Genomic DNA, 18,481 nt, shown 5'->3' with positions numbered 1-18,481 from the left:
CCTGCTCACTTCAAATACAAATGGCAAATGAAGAATAAGCAAATAGCTATACTGAAATAGATCTCGGAGTTCCAGAGAGAAATAGCGTCCATTTTCGACTACGATTTATGTCATTCGTAAAGTTCACGCTTGACCCGTTCATTAATGTATTGAAACGGATTTTTGGGATATTTCCTTTATGCATGTTGGAATTTATCAATTTTAGAGTCCTTTGTACGAATGAATCGTTGAAAAAATACAAAATGGCTCTTAATTTTTTACTATTTTTTTTTACTTTATTTTATTTATTTGCCACAGATTCAGATTCGATTACAATAAAATAAAAACATAACTTAAAATACTATTTGGTATGACATTAAACGATCTTCTAGCGACCTCTCATCTCTCCTCATCTAAGTTGAATAGACTTAAACAATGCCGATACCGCCGAATGCCTTCATACTCCTCCAATTTAATACAACATGAATTAATAACACCAAAAACAAATAAATAATTAAGACACATAGCAATGACGGTTCCCCCTGATAATTTGTTGGGCGCCACGCGGCCGCATCACGATACCCCTCTCGTCGTATAAAACGCTGGTCATTCAGATTGTTGTGACCAACATAAGTTGGTAGTATTATGTGATTCGCATCTATATCAGTATTTGCTATTAAAACTGTGTTTGACATTGTGCGAGATTTTATTTTTTTTGTTGCAGTATTTTCGTGTGAAAATCTTTTACAATATGTTTTTTTTTTCACAGAAGGCATGTTAAAAAGATGGTTTAAGTTATGAAAACAATTTCAAGTTACAAGACAAACAGAAATGTGTTTTCATAATTTGTTAGAAATTTCTTCAACCATTCGAATAGATTAGTTTCAAACCACATCTGTACAATCTCATACTCCTAATATAATATTTAATTAACTTCAAAGTGACCCTCGGGTTAAATAGAAACAAGTAAACAGTCATTAATAAGTTTCATATCACTTCAAATAACATCCAACGCGATGAGGTTTTGGTCAAATCTTTCCCATAAGAACACAAGTTTCGTCGTTATAACTTGCCTCAAATCTACTCTGAATGACTGGCTATTAAATGTTATTTCTCTTTAAAGATTAAAATACATGGCTGTGAATCAAACTGAATGTTATACGAGTAGGTAGGCAGAATCCAGAAAGTCTGACAACGTGTCTTACCAAGGGATATCGTGTTGCCCAGGTGGTTGGGTCGAGAAGGCCTGATAGGCAGTCGCTCCATGTAAAACACTACTACTCAGCTGCATCCTGTTAGAATAGAAGGCGCTCCACTACATTTGACAAAAGGCAAATGATGATTGCGAATCGAACTAAATCAAACTACTTCTACAAATCTAGCGCTGTTATTGTTTTAACTAACACACCATTCCAAGCAAGTACTTATTAAACCAGGTTTAATTGTCGAGAATAACAGGCTACCATGACGTATGGAAACTAGAGCAACCGTCCCTTCTTCCCTTGACAAAGGCTCCCCCTCTTATTACAAACGTCAACTCAAGACCGCTCTGAAAAACTGTGTCAATGTAAATTAGAGTGGGCTACCATCGAGTTTATAATGGCTTTGAGATGCCTTATGATTTTCAAATATTTTGTTACAACTTAATAGGTTTTGGGTATGGTTAGAAAAGTTGTTTAGCGTCCTCTTTTTCAAGTGACGGTGAAACGAGAAGACAGGTAATGCTATGTATGGAATTACTTATTTCTTGGTCAAAGTAAATTAACATTTTTGTAAGCAGTAATAAAGCTTGGATTCAGTAAGGGTAACATAATATGCTTTTATTTTGTAGTTATTGGGGATAGTCCACCACATGTACCATCTAGATACTGTTGCCTTAATTGCTGTCATTTTTCTTGAGGAGATCAATTGCCAATTGAGTTCTGACTCCCTTTGTCTCACTGTTTCTATAATATTATTCTAAGTTCAAGTAGGCACTACAATTTAATATTTGCCGTGGCATGTCCTGATGTCTTGTGGTCTTTGCAATGACAGCAAGCTTCGATATTAACTCATTTACAAACCGAGGTGCACCCGCAGTATTCAAGCTCGGTTTGATTAAGAATACATTTGCATATCAAACCAAGATTTGAGACGAGACTAAGTTTATCTAAGTTATGTATTTATATGATAACTACTTGTTCCTCGCGGTTTCACCCGCGTCCTCAGTTCATGCTTCATGCATTTGGAATAAATTTCACCCGCTTCTATCTTTCAGTAGATATTATCATAGGAGTAGACATCGGAATGTGTTTTCATCCGGGTGAATGAATAATTCAGTCTAATCTGACTAGTTTTTTTTTATGAACATGGCCTTTGACATGGTGTTCAAACATGACTAACTACAAAGCGATTTGTATTATTCCCGATGGTCATTAAAAATTGTACAAAGATGACCTATCCAAACAATAGAAATGACCAACATCAATTATTTTCGGACCTAAACCGCCATAAAATCCTCATTTTTTATATTAAATGAACAAAACTGGTTAATATCCCTTCCTTCTAACGTAATAACATCAAAAATATCCTTAAAATTTGCTGTGAAAACGTCCCCAAATTAAATCATTGAAACCCGAATTTATTTTAAACAAATCAAATCACCGCTACCCGGATTTGATGTCAGCGGTCATAAAGGCCCCTTTTAGATTACTTCGCAATGGTTCCGTATAAACTTTTCGTACATAATTTTCGCTCCCCAAGTTCGGGCGTCGAGGCGTCAAAGTTACGGGGTTCTAAGCGGATCACCCTGGCCCTTCGAATTTCGCTTATCCTGCAATTTGTATCCGAAGGGTAAGGTATTAGCTACTTTGTAATTTATTCGTGTCTTTGTTTAGAAGTTATCAGTAAATAGAACGCAAGATAAACGTTCATTTTAATTAGAGAATTAACGCTTTGTATATCATAAAGTAGAAGCTTAATTTGCAAGACAAAATGCAAAAATTTGAGGTAATAAATAAGCATGGAAAATCGATGGTGTCCATGAAAAAACTTTATAACCAACAGTGGGTTAGGATGATGATGATAAAATCATGTATTGTTCACAAAATGATTAATGTCATGTTCAACAGAAAGAAACTGAACTTAGAACTGAGAATAAATGTTCCTTAAACGTAAATAGGTAGGAAAAAGTTAGGAGTGAAACTGTTGCCGAAATTTTAGTCAGCTTTTTCTAACGTCTTCCTTGAGATCGTCAGTGCCTCATTCAATATTAATCTTCACAGACCATTACATTACAATATATCCTGTGGGTCAGGTTTCTTTACGATTTTTTGGTACCCTTGCACCAATTTTATTAGGGTTCAGTAATAAAATAAGTAACCCTTATTTATTTTATACCTTTTTTTGCGAATATTCTTTAACGAAAATGTGGTCGAGTGAATTTTAGTTCATGTATTTTTTTTCTATTCCCTAGTAGTAAAACCTGTATGTATTTTTGTGATTAAGACCATTTTTTAACCTCACTATTCCTCTAATTTTATCGTAATGCCGTTTAGAATGTTTTGATTTGTCTTAAATAAGGTTGACTTCAAGCATAAATTATCATATTAATATTAGGTACATTTGACAATATTTTAACTCGCCGTAAACAACACAATAAAAAACAAAATAAAAACGGTTATGAGCATCTGAAACATTCCAATTTGCATATTCAAGTTTAATTTTATATCTTCACAGTTCTCGGAGCTGTAAAACCTAAGTGTCTCTACTTTAAAATGCATTACGTTCATCATAAAATACCTCGGTACTGCTGTCAGCAAAAAGATAAATGTTAAAAGAAAAAGATTTTTATCTTTAAAAGATGATAATACCGCGATGTTGGAAGTATAAAGGGGTTTTGCTAGTTCACACGAGGTTCCTTAAGTGATTTTTGACGTGGAAATGTGTCAAATAATGTGTGTTTTCTTTGAGAGGAAAAGTGGTGTGAACCGCGTCGAGTTTCTTGTGTTATTTCCTAGAATTCTACGTTAATATTGGCAGACAGTCTTGTGGAATATATCAATTTTAGAGTTTTAGAATGAATACGTGAGAACCATTTATATTTTTGAATATTTTTGTCTTTGAGGTGGCTTTTTCATAAAATTGTGTTTCTCTTACGGGTGACATGCGCTTGAAGGTCATGAAGCAACAAAATCGCACTGTCCATACGTTCTGTTAGATAAGTAAACACTCACTCGTTCTCTTACTCTCAATCATTCACCCACTCCACCAGTCACGTATTCACCCACTCACACACTCATCTTTCACCAACTCACTCCTCTACACAGAACTCACTGTTCAGAAACACACAAACACAGTAACAGCAAGAAGTTTTGCCCAGATTTCAAGCGACCTCTTACGCATAGTAAATGCACGACTGCAAGTGCCCTCTGACTACTTGAGGGTAAGTGGCTCTTCAGAACTGCCAAGCTGGCTCTGTCCTAGTTCATTGACATACTTTGAATGACATGGTACCTAAAGATTTGGCTACCGTGAATTAAATGCAGAAAATTAAATAAAATCCAATGACCTTATCTTAAAATGAAAAGGATGGTCGCACATATTTGACCAATGCTGTTAATGATGCAATTTACTTAAAATCTAAAAACTGCATCTGCAAAGCTTACTAGGTATTCAATTTTAAGTCAGGTTCTTCTCTGACAAGAAATTGGCTCCCATCTAGTACTCCTGTTAGGGCAAAAATTTTGGTTATCTACTCTACGCCTAAGAACAATATCCCTAAAAAAGGATACTTTTGTTCAGTACATTTCCATGTTTTATGTAAAGAAAACTGATGGGTTGCTAGCCAAAATGTGACGTAATTTGTCCTGTTTATTTGTTTAATAAAGTTCACTATCAGGGAACAATGTACCTAATGGCCCGTTTGTGCCTTTTCCCCAAGTATTCGACAATGAAACCCACTACACACATTACCTACATAATGGTACACACAAAACTTTTTATCGTTTTTGCTTGAATACATCTTTTGTTCTGCAGACCTTTGGGTAAGACCCGTATATTTTTGGAAGTCCGTACTTAAAAACGACAGACCATTTTTTTAAGAGCTCGTCGTGGATCCATCTATAAGTTAAGATTATTCAGTTTTGAACTGGTAACAGGTAAAAGGTTGAAATCTTCAAATACCGAATTAAGCACTATTCATAAGCCATTGACAAGTAACGGGTTCCCACGTAATTATGTACGGTGCCTTTTGAGGGTTCAAATGTTTCATAAAAAATGTAGTCTTGTTATTTTTACTGTAAATTGGTGTGGAACCCCAATGTGACGACTCCCACTTGACCAGTATTTTTTTCGAATCTTTATTGTTGATCTCTGAGGCCTTACAATTCCAGTGTTGTTTGCCTTGCCTAAAGCTATTTCACTTCTATCAGTTGATTTACTTTGTAAAACAAAAAGATGAAAAATAAACCCTTGTGGTTCGAAGGGTTTACTTTTCATCTTTTTGTATTCCGGGGTTGGTTTGAGGCCTCGGAATGTTAAATGTATTTAGAATTTCTTTAAATGATGTTTTTTTTTATATCTTATACATAAGAATGTGTGCAGTTACAAAAAAATCCCATTCCTCATTTTCATTCCATTCCATTGAAATAAATGAATTTTATCTATTTACCTAGTAAAATATAGTACAATAGTGTAATTTCGATTCTTTGACAGGTATATCTTCGATTTAGCTTCGAAGGAAAGAGATTAGTTATTACAATTTGCTGTACCTTGATGTTGTACGTTTTAAAATTTTCCAATATTTCATCCATTTGATCAAACTTTCATACAATGTTTATTATTTATCGACCTATTTAGATACCTGTTTATTTCTATAACCTTGTATCTTTTTGTTTGGACTTAAAAAAGTTTAATATATCTGAATTCTTAGTTCTTTCTTTAATTTTACCACAGATCATAAACAAGAAATTTTCTTTGAAATTACTGAAAAATATTTTTATTGTGTCGTTACGACTAAATATGAATTAAATTCCTCTCGTTTAAAACACAACATTAATAATCTCTTTAATAAACAACAGTGACAAAAGATCGCAAAAAATCATTATTAAAAAAATTCTATTGTGCTCCCATTTAGAGAAGATATATTTTTACGAAGCCCTTTATTAGGTATTAAAGCGTCCTAACTGGGAATTTCCCTGAGGAATATTTACTGAAATCTGTGTGATATAACGTGCTACCGTGATAACAGTATTTAGAAACAATTGTTTTTTTCCGGCTATTCCGAATTTTATGATTCGGCCTTGTAGTTGTAATTGCGACAACAATTATTAGTTTTAACATAGTTCAAGTCTTATTGTACTCTAGCTTATTAATTGAGCCTGGTAAGATTATGCTGATTTTTGAGCCATGTAAAGTCAGTACTGAAACTGCTTGACGAGCCTCACAGTTTTATATGAGAACAAATGAACGCCCATGGGTCGGCCCAACGCACCATTGCTTTACCGCATCGCAGCCGTACCGACACGAAACGTTTATATTATATTAGAGATTACATTGTTTGAGCCAGGATGCTACATTATAAGTAAAATGAAAACCGTAAAATGCAATTGTACGCACATTTCAAATTGTAACAAACAAAAATATTTGCGCTACAAAATTTTTAAAAGCCCCATAAAATAACGAAGTGCCGTTTAAAGTTTGTAATGGCGCAAAAGTATAATGTTGCTAACAAAACGGTTAGCTGCTCGACAATTTATTTCACTTATAACTTACACTTAACTAGTTTAACGAGTCACAATAACGTCAGCAGTTAAGTAATTGCTAAGTTCTAAGTAAGGTCGTAGTTAAGCTTAAATTGCGTAAGGGTATGGTCGCCTTTTGGATAGACGACTCTACGTAGCGAGACATAGTTCAACTTTATGCGAGATTATATCATCATCATTTGCCTAGCTTTTTCCCAACTACGTTAGAATCTAACCGAATGCAGCTGAGTAATAATGTTCTACAAGAAGCAACTCCCTACTGACCTTTTAAACTCATTTACCTGTATAACCCGAACCTTAACTAAAAAGTTTCGGGAGAGCATTAGTTCCCTCAGTAGGTACGCGGGTGGAACCGCGGGGAACCAGCTAGTTGTGTAATAATACAGACCCATCCCAATAACTCATGACACGTATGAATTATAACATAAACCGTGGAACTATGCTAGTCACGAATGGAATCCGATTAATTATGGACAGTGAACACATAGCTTGAATTACAATAAGTATTCAGATATTAATAAACGTATGTTAACACAGGACTTTCAGTAATCCTTCAGTTAATTTAACCATGAACGTATTATTTAGTAAACCCGTTTTGGGATAAAATGTTTCATCTCTAGTTGATAAATTACAGTAAATGTTGATAAGAATAGTCTGACAACCAATCTTACCAAAGAATATAGGGTGGCCCGGGTTAATGGGTTGAGCAGGTCAGATAGGCAGAACTCTAAGTATGTATAACACTGGTATTTAGCCGCATCTAATTACACTGGAAACTGACTCCAACATGTTGGGAAAAAGCTACGCAAATGAAAACAGAATTAAATCACATAAATAAGGCACGCGCTTTCATTGTCATTACTCAGAGCGGCAAATCATAATTAAAATGACACTCAAACTGAAAGAAACTTCAAACTCCAACATGACGTGAAAGCTAAAAGGAAGTTGTTTTTAATGGAATTCTCTGGAAAACATTGGCGTTCATTACACTGCCATCAAGTGGAATTCTGTGTGACAAACTTGGCACAACTCATGGGAAACATACGCAAAAGTTAAATCCAAACAATTTTGACGATTTTGACGTACTTTCAAAGTAATAAGTAATTAAATTAAGTGGGAACACTCGAAGGATCCAGAGGTGTGGGGACGAAAAATTTTAATATTACGTCATCTTGATTATTGGCGATTTTTTCTTGTGTCGTAATAGTCTGGGGCAATCTAACATAGAATTAATAAATATTCATAAAAAATAAGACAAAAACAACCAAGAAAATGAAGAGGATTTCATATATTATGCGATAAGCGTCTTCAAACTGTCGTCGCAGGAAGAAGCGACCATTTATTATGAAAATGCAAAGTTGGAATAGATCGGATGGGCCATCAGTCACGTCTTACGCTAGTTAGATGCACAAAACACCATTTATCAACTCAATGTTATGTAAAATGGGGTAAATTACCTGGATACTACGGATGGAATAGGTCAGCTGTAGTGATCGTGGCTGGCGTTCCATGCTTGAATTAATCGACTATCAATTGTACCAAAAAGTTTTGTTGTGAAAAAAAGTGTTAGATTTTTCTATTCGGTCGGTATTTGAATTGTGATGAATTCATAGAACTTCGATAACGATTGATTGGCCGTATAGCTGTGTGCGAGTTTTTTTTTAATCAAAGGGTTGTTTTTGAATAATATTTGAAAATAAAAAAAGGAACCATCTCTTTTCACTCAATTTCGTTATGTTGAATTGTTTGAACTATAGTAAAATGAAATAATTAATCTGGAAACCCAACGTGCGAACACATTTAATTGGCCTACAAATTTCCGATATACGTTTTTTATTTATAAACGACTTTTTTACCAAAAAAAGAAGAAAAAAGAGCTTGACAAAGTCAACCAATTTCTCGCTGTTGAATTGTTGGACAGTAGTGAAATGAAATCAACAGAAAATGGGTTAACAAAGGAGTAACCCGAATGAACAAACAAGCCATTTTACTGTTTTAAAATCCGAGTGCAAACAAGCTTCTGAAAAAAATTAACAACGTAGACCAAATAATGATAAAAATATTCATTAATATTATACATTAACAATTTACAGCAGCGCAATTTTTTGTACCTACGTAAATGTGTCAAAAAACGTTAAGAATTTTCCAACCACATATCAAAATTTTGGTTATTTAAGACTTTATGGTGCAGGTATCCTAGAGATGTTTTCCTTCACTTTTAATTAGTCATTGGTGTCCAAAATATACCCAGAAAGAAAGGACATACAAACTTAGAAAAGTTGGTGATAATTAACGCTCAATCCTTTTCTGTTTGAGAGGATAACAGTGCTCAGCATTGGGACGATGAAGAGGCTGATAATTATTATTATATTATAGTGGTCGTGTACAATATATCTTAAATAACAAAATAATTTAATTTCCCTTCTACAAATGAGAAGCAACAGGCACACATTCAAGATATTAATAACTTCATCTAACTTTTGCTGCGGTTTTCCATAATTCTGTGCGCTCCATGCATATTTCGCGCCAGTACTTAACATGTCTAAAATAATTTATTGCTCGTATACTTGAGTACCGAGTTCAATTTGTTACAGTTATTAAAGTTTTAAGTGTTCCCATTTGCGTAAAATGCTCGTATATTCATTTGAGGGTCTTTAAACAAGTGGTTGTGACTGGTCACATCTTTGTTCGACAGGCTTACGACTAAGACTAACAAACTGAACTTCCTGTAGGTACCGATTAGAAGTAAGTAAGCGGTACTAACATAATTCGTTAAATATAAAGTTCTTACGTTGTAATTATTTCGCCATTAAAATCCACATACGTCATTTCATTAAATTATGTACATTCATTAATAAAAAAGAATTCATAAATAAAAACTTTTTCAAAACCTTTCACAACTATTCATAGATTCTTCAGCCATACTCAACGACGTACATAGAACCACAGAACAGAAATAGCTCAGAGAGCATCATCCTATTATAGTTGGTGACGTCACACTTACGTCACCCCCCAACTTGTTACCCTCGTCTAAATATCAAAGCGTTTCCTTCACATATAAGATGGCATTTACATAATGTCTTATGTCCAAGTTAAGTTTCTTGTAGTGCTAGTACTGTGCGCAAAGACAATTCTATTAATACGGACTGAATGTTTGTGGTTATTCTCGAATACTCAGGCTCTTCAGGGGTCTAGATTGTGAATTTCTAGGCACGAAACATATTTTCTTGTAAATAGTTTTACTTACTTAACCGTTGTATCGAGGGAAGTAAAGTTCCTATTCAGTTATTAAGAATGATATTATGTGTTTTTTAAATTACTATTATTTTTTATAGTTCTTCATACATCTACAGGTCTAGCTAAAATCTTATGTCAAATATTGTACTTCTGTTAATTGTTCGACTTTTTGTCTATATATGTACTTACTTTTGTTGTCTATGCGTCACGTTTCCACAAATAAATGTATTTTCTTTCTTTCTTTTTTACGGCGAATGGTTGAGAACATTGCTGCCATCCTTTTTTACCTCATCGGGATCTCTTCAAACTAGTTTCCCAAGCAACACGATACTCTTTGGTAAAACTGATACTGTCTGCCTTTCTGGTTTCTGCTGAAGATTACTCATAACAGCCGGGTCTCACATTTAACGTGTCCTTCGTAATACGCTTCTGAGTATTTAAAACTTTTATAAAATTTTGAGAGCTATGTTCCGCATCAAAGAAAACTTTTGAACATTAAAGAAATACCTACGTAACAAGATGCCTGACTGAGCTAAGCTATAACAAAACATTTATTACGAAGCTAAAGTTAAATACCCATTACTTTGCAATTACAAACTCTTAAAGCTCAAAGTTGATTTTAATAAAACACGTCGACGCCAACTTTTGTTATTCTAACGAGTTGCAGACGAAGCCGGCTGATTTTCATGTTAATTAGCCGGCGAATCGATGTTTCTCGAAAAAGTTGGACCAAAAGTTGGTCCAACACGTTGGTTGGATATTGGTTTAATGTTTGTATTAGACATTGTTGGTGATAGATATCTGAAAGTTGTGTATGCTAATGTAGTTTTTTGTTTCAAAGTGAATATTGCTTTACATTATGCAAATGTCAAGTTTTACCGCAGTTTTGCCGCTGTGCCGAAGTAATTCGATACACTCGGGTGACTTTAGATGAGTTTGATGCCTTTCAGAGACAATTAATGCAATATTCAGAATTAATATTCGTGAATATAACTCGACATTTATAAGCCTGATAAATATTACAAAGATACGTTTTTTAGGTTACCCGGCTTAATTACTTTTGTCGATAATTTAAAAGGTTTTTAAGCGAAAAATTTGAAACAGTACAACAAGAGATTTTAAAGTCCTTAGTTGATGTTAGAGTAATATTCTGAAACCACAGACACATAATATAATGTGCTCTGTATCCACAGTTACGATAGACGATGTAATCTTAACTACTAAACTCAATTACGATGTCGTCTAAATATTGAACTTGAGGTTTTACTGGTTTACTGCTAATTTGAGTATTCAAATTATTTGTGTAATAATTACTACGTATATTATGTTGCTTTGAAATTACTTAAACAAATGAGAAAATAATAGATATGACATGTTGAGATGATGATGATGAGTTCTAATTAAAGAAACAAAAAAACGTACATTACTGGTACAAGGAAGTAGGAAGTCAAATTATTTCCTAAGTTTATTTTTGTATTTTTTTAAGACAGTGAATAATGATGAATATTTATAATACCCATCTGTTATTCTAATTGTTTATCTTCAATAACAAGGAAAAGTAATTTTAGTGAAGTCACTTTCCAAGGTATTTTTATAATCTTTTTGTCAGCTTTTAATCAACTAATCCTTTATCTACATCTGCCATCCGCAAATGCATGACAAAGGAAATCGAAGAAATCGAGATCCTATCAGTAAAAAAGCTAGTGTAACTTCGCCGATCTTAAACTTTAAGATATCTCGTCGTTTGATCGAAGTGCCACGAAACCTCGGTTCGCGCTTAAATCTGAATCTCGAATGTTAAGGCGTTTCCTCACTGAATGGGTATTATAATGTGTTACATCGCTTTCCCTTTACCGACTTATGTCGCGCGGTTTTTATACGCACGGCACATTTCGAGCTGCAAAAATCTGTCGCCGGTTGTAAGCGTCGTACTACGTTCTCGACTATAACATGAAGAATTTAATATGAATTTAGGTTGAGGCATTATATCTTCCTGGCTTTTTTCTATGTTATAATCGGCTCATCGGTCAATACATGGATATGGTACCAAAATTTTAATATTGTCATTACGTTGATTTGTAGATTGACTAATATATTAGATTACTGTAATAATAGAATTTCTAAAATCGTATTACACGAAAGTACACGCAATGAGGGCGCATCTTTACATTTGCAACGCGATAAAAGTGTCCGTGATAAAAGTTGCGATTGCCAGTATTCCGATGTTCGGATGAAAGTGTGGCTCCCTGTAATCCGACAAAGCTATTGGCTTTACATATAGCGGGCGTGGGGAAAACCACCGGGATATCACATCGGAATATATGAAATCTAGATAGCACATTTATTAGAACTGATAAACGTGGTGCTTGCATGATTATGCATGTTTTATTTTGAATGTATCAGCTTTTTAAGTGCAGACAGTCAGACAGTCTCTTGAAATCGTTCATGAATGGTTGAATAGATTTTATTGATCCTCTGAGCATGAAGATTATACATAACCTATTGTTTTTATAATAAATCATATCATTTGAAAACAAATATACCTATTATACAGTAATATAAAGCAATGTTTGTATAATTTAAGTCTTAAACTATGCGTAGAAACATCGCAAAGATCATCGGACGGAGACACAGTCTATGTAATGCCGAAGGCTACCGTTCTTTCCTTTTTCTAAAACCCCGTAAAAGTCAACATAAGAAAATGGATTACTCGTATTGTTATTCCACAGGCTTCCACGATGAGCCAGCAACTTATCATGCGGTTACACAATTTGCAACTTTAAAACCAAAAGAATAAGTTTCATAATTGTAACGATGAGTTCATCGTCATACTTGTTGAAATTCTAGTCGGTTTGAGAGACCGCTTTGATAAACAAATATCGATTTCTACTGATAAGATTATTTGTAGTTGTGTGTGTCTTTGATGCAGTAGTTTTGAGTTTTGTTTAAATACTCTCTCAAATAGATATAACTACAGTACGCTTTCTTTAATTTTGAATGATGAGGATGTTATGAGCTACGTCAATACAATTATAACGCGAAGTTTAATGTGCCACTGCTTACCGAAAAGCGGCGAAAAATCCAGCTGTCATGGTATGGCCATGTGATGCACAGAAAGGAGGATCAAGTTGTGTGGGAGGTTCTGGGCAAACGTGGATGGATACAGAGAAAGGGGATGACCAAAGAAAAGATGGATAGATTGTGTGAAAAACGTTATACAGCACGGGACGCAATTGAAACCATGTTCTTTGTTTCGCTATTAGTCAAGATTAACCAAAGAATAAGGAAGTAATTTCTAATAACTGCTAAGTTGTCAATTCGGGAAAATAAACTTGAATGTTGAGGTTTGTTGAAAAACTTTACCAACTTCAAAATAGTTATAATTTTAAACATGTTTGTAATTTCGTAAAGTGACAATGGCTGAATAATATACGTCTATATAGGCCTTGAATATTTTAATAATGGGGTGTTTCCCAAACAAAACACCAATGACGTCAATGACATAGCCTTATTTATTATTATAGAGCAATTCAATGTCAAATATAATACTACTAATTCTACTTATTAGTCGACTACAATTTTTATTACAATACTTGTAAGGTCTAAATTACGCATGGAAGTCAGACGCCTGAAAATGTATTTTGCCATCCGCAGATAGTCTTATTTCATCCAATTCGGTACGAAGAGAGGACACGTGCATTGAGTATATTTTCACTTTTCACGAGAGCTCGTCCAGCTCAATAAAACCTACGCTGGCCTAAGTGGATCGGCGCGAATTACTGACACGATGCATTTGAATACCTGGCTTAACATTGAAAGGGTTAAGAACTTGGCTCGCAAAGTCTTTGAGATTAATAGCGGTTCTTTTTAGGGTTCCATACGCTACTTCCTTGTACTTACATACTTCGCTGTCCGTGTGTCAACAGGCTGTATATTTTTTCTTTTTTAAATAGTACATAGTTTAGTAGTTTTATTATTTTTTTCTATAGAGCATAAATCAGTTCATACCGATGGACATCCGCAACTCCGCATAGGTCCAGTTGAAAACCAGCGTCAGACACTAGCTGTCTGGCATAATGCTGAACTGAACCTTTTTGACGCAACCTTTTGTTCTTTTATTTAGTTTTTTTGTTGTTTCTATGTGTATGTATGGTTTGTGTCAATAAATAAGTTTTCTTTCTTCTTTCTTTCTTTCTTTCTTTCTAAACAGTGATGGTTAGACAGTTGATTACAGGTGATGTCTTCTCTTGTGGGTATAAATATTGCAAGGAGCTTCTATAGAACAAACGTGAGTTTTGGTCATTTAATGGCAGATAATTCTTCAAGCCCGAGCTAAACTCGGACTTAGCCGGTTTTTAGTTACGGAGTTTTTCAGGAAGTTCGATAATATGATATGCAGATTGATATGTAATAATCTGCATATTATTATAAAACTTCCTGAAAAAGGCCCCAAAGCAGGGGATTTTTTTCTCGTTTCCTGGTACATCTTCATCCAATCAAGATTAATCTGGATTGAGGCCGTCTGTTTCTAAGAATACATAAATTACGATACCGCTGTATTTAGCTCGAACGGAACGTAAGCTATAAATCTTGTATCGGATCTGAATTCCAATGTTCTGGGTTAATCCTGGCTGATTCGCTTGTATTACAGGTTGGATTTCATATGCAAAACGTTTACGAATACTTAGTAATATGTAAATGCGAAATGTATATTATAAATGCGAAAGAAACTCTGTGTGCCAAAGTACTTTATATAAAATTGCTTTAGTCAAAATTACTGAACCCACCGGATTTGGCGTACTTACAGATATTCGTAGAAATAACTTCACACACCCGGATAAAAATGCCTCATTCATGCCCATTCCTCGATAAATGGGGTATTTCTCACTGAAATATTTTTTTCAAATCGGACCTGTGTTGCCTGCGATTGGTGAGTACAAGCAAACAAACAGACTGCAGCTTTATAATATTACTAGCTTCTATCAGCGGCTTCACCCGCGTCCTCTGAGAACTTATCCACGAACCCGGATAATAAATTTTGACGACCTCGATGGCGCAATGGTCACCATGCCGGACTGCCGATCCTGAGGTCCCGGGTTCGATTCCCGGCTCGGTCGACATTTGTGTGATGAGCATGCTTGTTAGCCGTGGTCTGGGTGTTATAATATGTTTTTATAAATATGTATATATGTAGCTATGTGTAGTTTATCAGTTGTGTTAGCACCCATAACACAAATTAATTAATAACTTACCATGGGGCTAACCGACCGTGTGTGAAAAGGTGTCCCGACATTATTTATAAATAGCCTACAGCCTTCCTCGATAAAGGGGGTATTTTTCACCGAAAGATTTTTACAAATTGGACCAGAACTATATGAGATTACCGCATACAAAAAAACAAACAAACAGACTACAGCTTTACAATATTATCAGTGGAGATATTTTATGTAGCTGCCAATACTGTGCTTCGCAAAGCCGTTAACTCAATAGAGTTTTTCATCAAAAGTTGAAGCTCTTTCCCGGTCCAGCATTATAGGATTAGCCCATTGAATAATGGGGGTATCAATGGAATAGATTGGGACTGACGGGGGTACGATGTTGTTTTGTTTTTGTTTATTTTATTCTGTATGGAGATCGTGTTAGAGTGCGTTATGCAGGTAGAGTAGAAAGCTTTTAGAATTATCCTAGTTATATTCAGGTCAAAGTTGACTACGCTCCTTATAATTTCGAACTTAAGATGATATGAAAGAAATAAGTTAAACAGTAGTATAAGATTCGAATCAGGTCTCTAAGTTAGAGTGCTGAATATGAGTAATTCTTTTAAAAAACTAATCTGAAACCATTTTTGAATAATGGAAGAAGAAAGTGTGTGTATTGTCTAGCTGGTTCTTCTGCTCATGTAGGTAACATGAGTTTTTCTTTAGATATACATATAAAAAAAATATAATAAATACCTACAATATAATTGAACAAAACAACTTTGGCTGCGTTTCTGGAAGTTAGCGTTTATTTTATTAATTTCGAACTGTACCAATAAAAAAAAACAGTCTAAAAATCTCAATTTTAATCTCATCCTGGCTCAGCTCAAGCCATTTTTGAGAGAGTAAGTGTTAAGTCCATTTTCTTAACATCACTGTCCACTTTCCAATAACATGTATGTATGTAGAACTGTTTTGACGATTTTTTGATTAGATTTTATGCGTGATTAATACAACATTCATAGCATCGTAGGACGAGTAACGCAATTCAACTTACAACTTTGATCAGAAGATCTTTGAACAGAAGTTCAAGTTCTGAATTTGTATATAAATCATAAACAAATATTAACTAAGACTCCCAAAGTTCTATTTTACTCAACACCGATTATAAACAACCGGTCACGATTAACAAGTAATTAAGCTTAAGATTAATTGGTACCGTTATATTATTCCCGAACTAAGTACTTTCCATTCATTGTAATCTGATCAAAATATTTTCATAACCGTCTAAGTTTCAGACTCAAAAGTCCGCGTAACCAAAGCTACTGCCAAAAATGTTATTTCGTCAATGTATAAGTTAATATACATTCCTTGCCAAAACACGATTATATTCTGTTTTTGTCCTACACATTTTACCGAAAGAAGCTTAAATGTAAACTCGTAAAACGTAACAAAAAGAGTACGCGGTAATCGATTCGTTCAGACGAAGGACACACGCATAAAAACGACGAGACCATAAAAAACCCTATTCCATTCCCTTAATTAGATCACAAAATAATTAACCCACTTAAGTGTCATCAAATAACGGGAAAAACAATACCTGAAAAACGACCCAAATGATGCTCGAAAAACGACGGAACTCATTCTAATGCATGAATTCGTATCTGAATGTTCAATTTTACTTTTTTTGGTTATTTGCATATCACGCCTGGAAATGCAAATTAAAAGGAATACATTGGCCAAAATTCGATCATGGAGAGACAATATTGAAGTACTTAACATTCTTTTACTTTGTATCTTTATAAATAGAATCGAAAACATGTATGAATTCAAATATCAGAGTCGTATAAGAACTAATGTTCGAAATCCAAAAAATAACAATTGAACATCCGTAACACGCCAAAAAGAACAAACCCAGTTTCCACGAATAGCCGTCGTCCGCCAATTCGAAACTCAAACTTCGACTCACCAAATTCGCCACACACAACACACGAACACTTACGCACCTCCACGAAGAGAGAAAAAAAATACAACTCCAATTTTAAATGTTCTAAAATTAAGTTTAAACTTTTAAAATTGAACTTCGAAGATGGAATTTTGATAGTGATTTTTGAATAAGGAACTTTGTAGACTTAAGGAAGATACATACGCGCGCGGTCGCTGTATTAGTCGAAGATCGGACGGCGCCCGACTGGTCGGGACGCGGTGTAGGACGCGAATGAGTGTTGGGGCGCCGCGCGAGCCCTTATACCGACTCTCTCAACCCCAAACGTGATGGCGGTGGGCGGCACTGCATAGAGCTGTTTGTCGCACCACTTTATACACTATTTCATTTATACTGAAAATGAAAAATTGAAAATTCTTACAGAAATCTTAATACATTACCACCTGTAAACTATTTTTCGGATAGAAATCCATTGAGATATGTACATGCCTATGTGTCTGATTTCCATAGATTGACGAAAGTTTTTCAATGTTGAACCACAAATCTGACTGATTACGTAGATTTCTAGTATTTAAGATACCTAGTTACAATTGTAAACTTGGCGCAAATGAGCGTGATGAATCCTTTCGAACTTTTGACTTGAAATTAATCCTTTAGTTTTATCACGTTATTTTGTCATGCTATGCTAATGCTGCTGACTGAGTATTTACTAAGCTTTGGTTAAATATTTAAAACTTTCACAAAAATATCAAGATATTAAAATAAAAAAGCTGGTACTATCCCCTCTATGAGCATACCGCAGAGTGCCATCCTTGTCGCACGGTGGCGGGTTGTCAACAAAATGTTATTAGTCGTCATCTGCGGTGAGCGTCTAAGTAGAAAAATTCTCGAGTAGCTGAGGAGAAAACTATAGGTTTACTCTCAACTACCGTGCTTTAGTTTGTTGTGAATTTTGGAGTCTTTTACGGAAGATTTTTGGTCTTAAAACCTATCTGAATTAGCTCTTAGATAAACATAGTGTCAATATCGTAGGTAGGAGAGTAGATCGAGTGGAACAAAGAAATATTCTTTTATCGGGGTACATGTTTACTGACTATGTGTGTTGAATTTCCCAGGAAATAAGTCTCTTCATGAACAAGTTTCAAATGACTTGAATGAAATTGTTAGCCTACTTCACATGAGCCTCAGAGTCAAAACGGTGTAACGTTGTACCTTCCTAGCTCTAAGAATAGGTTAGAAATTTTAAAAAAATACAAATAATTACAATAGATTTATTCTAAAATTAATAAAACACCTAAAGTAAACTAAAATAAATAAAATAAAAAATTATAATATATTAAAATTAACATAATTCATATACGGAACCCAATATTAATTAT

General features: G+C 34.6%; 1 protein-coding gene across 2 annotated transcripts in view; it reads right to left on the bottom strand.

Annotated features, from left to right (window-relative positions):
* Nucleotides 1-17,389, bottom strand: part of LOC124635853 (U8-agatoxin-Ao1a-like) — a 59,790-nt gene extending 42,401 nt beyond the window's left edge. For both annotated transcript variants that reach the window (XM_047171800.1, XM_047171802.1), the window contains exon 1: nucleotides 17,307-17,389. The gene's annotated coding sequence lies outside the window, so the exon portion shown is untranslated. The remainder of the gene's footprint in view (nucleotides 1-17,306) is intronic.
* Between the last annotated feature and the right edge of the window lie 1,092 nt (nucleotides 17,390-18,481).

This window comes from Helicoverpa zea, chromosome 13 (assembly GCF_022581195.2).
Source record: "Helicoverpa zea isolate HzStark_Cry1AcR chromosome 13, ilHelZeax1.1, whole genome shotgun sequence".
In the NCBI taxonomy this organism is placed as follows: Eukaryota; Metazoa; Arthropoda; class Insecta; order Lepidoptera; family Noctuidae; genus Helicoverpa; species Helicoverpa zea.
Note: the sequence above shows the minus strand (reverse complement) of the source record. Positions and strands in the feature narration are given on the sequence as shown.